Source organism: Artibeus jamaicensis, unplaced genomic scaffold (genome assembly GCF_021234435.1).
Source record: "Artibeus jamaicensis isolate MK-2021 breed Jamaican fruit bat unplaced genomic scaffold, CSHL_Jam_final scaffold_286, whole genome shotgun sequence".
Lineage (NCBI taxonomy): Eukaryota > Metazoa > Chordata > Mammalia > Chiroptera > Phyllostomidae > Artibeus > Artibeus jamaicensis.
In genome coordinates this window covers 14,380,304-14,386,576 of record NW_026522034.1, presented here as the reverse complement: position 1 = coordinate 14,386,576, position 6,273 = coordinate 14,380,304, and positions in this window count along the sequence as shown.

The following is a 6,273-nucleotide window of genomic DNA, read 5'->3' as shown; positions in this document are numbered from 1 at the left end:
AGGAAGGTATAATTATTGCTATTTTTTCTTTTTAAGTTAAATTAATTGAGGTAAAACTGGTTAATAAGATAATATAGGTTTCAAGTATACATTTCTGTGATGCACTATTTGTATATTGTACTTTGTGTCTGTAACTGAAGCACAGGTTCAGCTGCCTGCTGCATCAAAAGCCGAACTTGTAAGAAAGATGCTGGTGCAAAAAAGGGGGGTTTATGCAGGTGCAATTACCTGGCAGAATGGTGGACTACCATTTCTCCCCTTCTTATGCTGGAGGGGAGGGTGCAGAGTGGAAGATGAATGAAGGGAAGAAAAAATGGGACAACTGTAATAGCATAATAAATAAAATATACTTAAAAAGACCTATTATGTAGACAAGCAATCAATTATTTAAGAGGGGTTACATAGAAGTGCAGGGGGAATTCTAGTGAAACCTGAAACTGGAGAAATTAAAGAATCCCATGATTTAATTCTAAACACACCTGACAGTAAAATAAGTTTGCCAAGAAAACCACTGTCTGGGAAATGCTGACAAAAGCGTTATCAGTCCCAGCATAGGCAGAAGTATAACATTTGTCAAAAAATAACAATACAATAAAACATAACATTTTCATTTAGCTTTGGGAGGCACTTTCTCTTTCCAATTGAGGAATTTTCAACCTTTTTCAGGAGTGCAAGTTAAGCTTTCCCTTGAAGTATCATCAGCAGCAGGAAGATGTTAGTCCTTTTCAGGAGCAACCCCTTTGTCTGTGTATGGTGGACTGAAGGCTTGATTCCCATGAGCTTTAGGGAAGAGTGACTTGTCATCAGGATGTCATAGGGACTGGTTCATTTCTTGACTAACTTCTGTTCAGGATCTTGAGTCTCCCAGGTCTTTAGTAAGACTCAATCTCCTGGCTGGCCTGGTTTTAAGGCTTTGCCAGATGGGTAGATAAACTTAAAATGAACAAACTTGTGCAAAGTTGTTAGTGTTTGCCCTAAATGTTGTACAAATTGTTTGATTTTTGATTCATGACGTAAATCTAGAGAGGGTGTTCCTAAAGCAGAAACTTGGAAGGATTTTCCATGAGCTATTTATCAGTCTTCCCTATGGGTTGGGGTCTTCAAGATGCATGTAGTTTCCATTGAATTTGTATTGCCTCTCCTATTTTCTGGGAGATTTTTTATGTGAACGGCAGTCCATCATTACTTTGAATACTTGACTATGGTGACTACCACATATGTTGTTTGTTATTCACCATTCTCTATGAAGCTACTTTTATCTGTATACAAATCCAAGACAGGTTCTGTCGGCAGCTGATTCAATAGATCAAATCTGGAGGCAGTATTTTATATACTCTTTTTGCCAAATGATTTAGGACTGTGATGGTGTTGAGAAAACAGTCTTCATAAGTATTGCTAGTGATTAATAAGTCATCAACATATTATAGAAGAATTTCTTATTTAAATTTAATATATCTTAAGTCTCTTGCTAGTATTTTCCCAAATGTGGTTGGGGATTCTTAAATCCTTATGGCAACACCGTCCAGCAGTATTGAAACATAGCTTTAGTTTCCGGGTCCTGCCACTCAAAGGCAAATAATAGTTGAAACTCTTCATCTATTGAGATGTAGAAAAAAGCATCCTTCACTGAAAAATCATTGCTATGTTTAGTCGCCATGGTCAACAAAGTATAAAAGTTGGGAACCATAGGATAAATGTCCTAGACAATATTATTCATGGCCCTATGTTACTATACAAATTGACATTCATCAGAATGAGGCTTTTTCACTTGCAAAATGGGACTGTCTTGGGGAGACTGGAAAAATGAACATGTTATAGAGAGACTGGGATGAACAAATTAAGCCTAATTTTAAGAATGTCTGTAATACTGGTTGAATTCCCTCTAAATCTTCCTTTTTATAGGGGTATCATTTCTTCTGTAGGATCTACACCCATATTTTTAGGTTCACTTTTATGGTTAGATTTTTACCACCTTACCTGAGGCTCTATTGGCCCAAATGACTCAGTCAACCTGTTTGTAGATCTGGGATGGGAAGAGTTCACGTCCTAGTCTTTCTGGGCAAGTCAGGAGCACCTGGAGCTGGAGAGCATGTTCCAACAGGACTCCTGAACAATAGTTGCTCCTTCTCAGGGGGGAAAAGCTTTTTGTGCATGCAATTTACAAAGTAAATTTGGATGAAGAATGAAATGAGGCAGTCTGATTTGTGGAGGAAACTATTGTAAGTTTTTGATCCCCAAACTGACATTTTAGAGGTTAAAGAAATGCCTATTTTTCTAATTGCCAGGCCACTCCTGTAACCCACACTATCACTAAACTTTTCTTGGTTTGTTTTTTTTTTTATTAAGCACTGAGTATATAGCTTCTGTATCTGTGAGGAATTCAATTTCCTTGTTCCCACTGTCAATTGTACCTGGAGCTCCTTTGGGGAAATAGTAATTGGTCAGGAGGTGTCTAGGGGAGCCCCCGGGCCTCCTCATTCATCATCAGATTGGTCGTTCCCTTCTAACATGTCTCAGTGAGGGTTTCTATCTTTGTATTTTTCTTTTTGAGTTGTGGGCATTTATCTCTTCAATGGTCTTCCTTTTTGTGATAGAAACATTGATTGGTACCTAGTGGGTCTTTCTTCCTGTCCATTTGCTTGGAATATTTATTTCTAGCTCTTCATTTTCAGTCTGTGTAGGTCTTTTGTTCTGAAGTGGGTATCTTGTAGGTAGCATATGTGTAGCTCATGTTTTCTTATTCATTCAGCTATTCTGTGTCTTTTGATTGAGGCATTTAATCCATTTACACTTAAGGTTATTATTGATATGTCCTTATTTATTGCCATTTTTTCTTGCCTATGTTCCAATCTCTTTCACTGTTTTTTTCCTGTCCTTAATCAGATTCTTCAGCATCTCTTGCAGAGCTTGTTTGGAGGAGGTATATTCTTTGAGGGTTCTTTTGTCTGGGAAGCTCCTTATTTGGGCTTCTATTTTGATGGAAAGCCTTGCTGAATAGAATAGTCTTGGTTGCAGGTCTTTGATCTTCAGTACTTGGAATATTTCTTGCCATTCCCTTCTGGCTTTGAGTGTTTCCATGGAAAAGTCAGCTGCTAGTTTTATCAGGGCTCCCTTGTATGTTACTTCCTGCTTCTCCCTTGTTGCCTTATGATTCTCTCTTTGTCTTGAAATTTTGCTATTTTAATTATGATGTGTCTTAAAGTGGGTCTCTTTGGGTTCCTCTTGATTGGCACTCTTTATTTCCTGGATTTATGTGACTTTTTCTCTCATCAAATTAGGAAAGTTTTCCATCATTACTTTTTCAAACAGGTTTTCTAAACCTTGCTGTTCTCCTCCTTCTGGTATCCCTATTGTATGGATATTACTATGTTTCATGTTGTCCTGCATTTCCCTTAACCTCTCTTCATTCTTTCTGAGCCTCTTTTCCTTTGTCATGCTGATTCTGGGTGCTTTTTTCCACCTTGTCTTCCAGCTCACTGATCAGATTGATCCTTTGCTTCATTGAGCCTGCTTTTTATTCCTTCCAGTATGTTCTTCAGTTCAGATATTGTATTCTTCATTTCCTCTTGGCCCTTGTTGATAGTTTCTATTTCCTTTTTTATGTTGATATAGTTTGCAGTGAGATCATTATAGTTTTGTAGAAGGGCACAGCCAGGAGGGGAGCCCCAAAAAGAATTTGGGGTGGGGTCCAGAACTCCAGATGTCCAGGAAATATTAAGATGTCCTCACCCCCCCAGGTGGAGGGGACAAATGCAGGAGGGCCATTGGGGTCTGTTTTGCATAGCAACAGTTTTGCAGCTAATCTTTGGAATGATTATTTAACATATCTATAACCTTTAACTGGTTTCACAGATATGTTAAATAGCTGTGGCCATGCTTTGAACCAGGGAGAAGGAAGTGACTTCCACCCAAAACGTAACTAGGGGCAGGTCTCCTGAGTTACAGTACAATGCCTGTGTGGGAGCTTGTAGTTGATTGGCTCCACATCATGGGGCCACACCGGCCCACACTCATGATGGCAGCTTAATAAACTTTCAATAATACAGGAGTCCTGGCAGGTGTAACCAATTGTAGGAGGAGTCAGAAATGGGGTTGCAAAGGAGGCCTGGTACGGAGGATTTAAAACCCAGATGCAGCAGCCATTGAAAAAAAAAGAGAGCCACACAGTTTTAACAGAATAAGGATCCCCTCTTGCTGAGGTGAAAGAGAGATCCATGTAGTTTTGGGCAGGTGAAAGAGAACAACGCTGTTTTGGAAGAGTGCAGACTCTTGCAGCCAGGTGAAAGGGAAAACCACGCAGCTTTGCCAGAATGGGGACCCCTGCAGCCAAGTGAAGAAGAAAGCCACACGCTTTTGGTCAGAGTTCTGACCCTTGCCACTTTGGTAGAAGAGGCCCATGCAGCTTTGGGGTGCCCCCTTTGGCCACACTGCCTGGGAAGGAGGAGAGACTTTGACTGGAAAAATGAGTACAAAGAACTCTTGCCAGTGGACTGTGAGAAGGTGCCACATGACTTTGAATTAATTGGAGATCCTGCCTGGATGGTGACACAGCTGACAGTGCCAGTGGCCTGAAACACAGACATGTGCTTCTTTTCCTGAGATACGGTACCCCGAATTAGGGCAGGGGGAAGTGCTATGGGCATCTGTGGTTATCTGAAAGGACTTTGATATTTTAATGGGGACATTGGGTCACTACTTTTAAGTCTATACAGCTTTAAATAAACCTTTCCTTTCCTTTTCACCAATCTCTGGCATTAAGAGATGTCTTCCCAATTGGTGGCAGACAGAAGAGCCCAGTAGGTATTAGTATACTGTCCTGGGGGGGGGCCTGTTTTCTGAAGCAGTTTTTGGCATCCCTGGATGGGCCCAAATATTGCCCCCCATTGGATCCCTGTTTGGTTACAGTTTCCCCGTAGTTTTTGGTAATTCTCTGTGAACTCGTTGAGCTTCCTGATAACCATTGCTTAGAACTCAATATCTGATAGTTGACTTGCCTCTATTTCATCTAACATTCTTTCTGAGGCTTCCTCCTTTTCTTTCATTTGGGGATTGTTTCTTTGCCATCCCACTGTTTATGAGACTCTTCTTCTTAGCCTCTGGTTCTTAAATTGGTCTGTTCTGACTCCCTGTGTTTCTGGTGTAAAATCTTATGGTAGAAGATCTGTGAGATTCAGGGGGGCAGTCTCCTTGATCTCCTGAGCTCATTGGTCTGGAGCTGTGATTTAAGTTGACTCTCCGTATGTCCTTGGCTTTTGATTGTTGTTGAGTCTTTGTTTGGTGGGTCCTTCCCTCTAACTGGTTAACTCAGGGTCACTGTGTCCACCACCTCTTGTATTCTGCTGTGCAGTTGTGGGCAGGTTGTGTTGAATGGGTTCTTTCATGTGCACAAGGTTTTGAGGATTCTCTCTTGCTCTTGTTCAGTTGTTTTTTCTGAGTAATTTCTCCACCATTTAGTTGTAGTTCCAGATAGATCCTGGGTTGAGTTAGTGTGGCTTCCACTCCCTCCTTCACCTTCTGTTGTTATTTCTTTGTGGTTTCTTTATTGGGGGTTTTCTCTTTAGGCAGGTATCCTGGTATTCACAGCTCCCATGTACTCTTTTCTGTGATCAGTTGGAGGGGGAAGGAAAAATGGTTTAAGTCACGGGGAGATAGTGTATTTAAATACCATAGTGTATTCTATGGTATTTAAAGTACCAACACAGAGAGAAGAGATAGGAGATCCTTTGGTTATGTATAGTGTTAATTGTGATATTTCACCCAACTATCCACTTTTTAGAAAGTATGGAAAGAAGATAAGACTCTTGTTGGGGTGGAGCATTCTGAGTTGTATCTAGAAAGCAGTGAGCTTGTGGGAGCTCAGGTTGTGAAGTAAAGTAAGAGTAAAGGATAGAAAATAAGTGTAGTGTGTGAGAGAATAGAGTTAACCACAACAATAATAAAGTTCAGGAAACAGTGAAGTGGGCTAAGATCTGGGAGGGGTGCTGTGTAGTATTTACAGTTGTATGGAACAGCAATATTTTACAATAATAATGGAGCAACAATCATAAGACAGACTCTATGTGATCTGGATAACAAGAATATGAAGTATCAGACCTTGAGTAGTGTGCTAATGGAACACAAGTGACGTGAAAGACAGAAAATTAAAAGTCCACTATGAAAGAGAGAATAGAGGAATCCAGCCAAACAATGCAATTTAACAAGCCAAGTGAAGAAGACTAAACAGAAAGAGGAGAAGTGTACAAATATGAATAAACTAAAAGATGTAAGAATAAT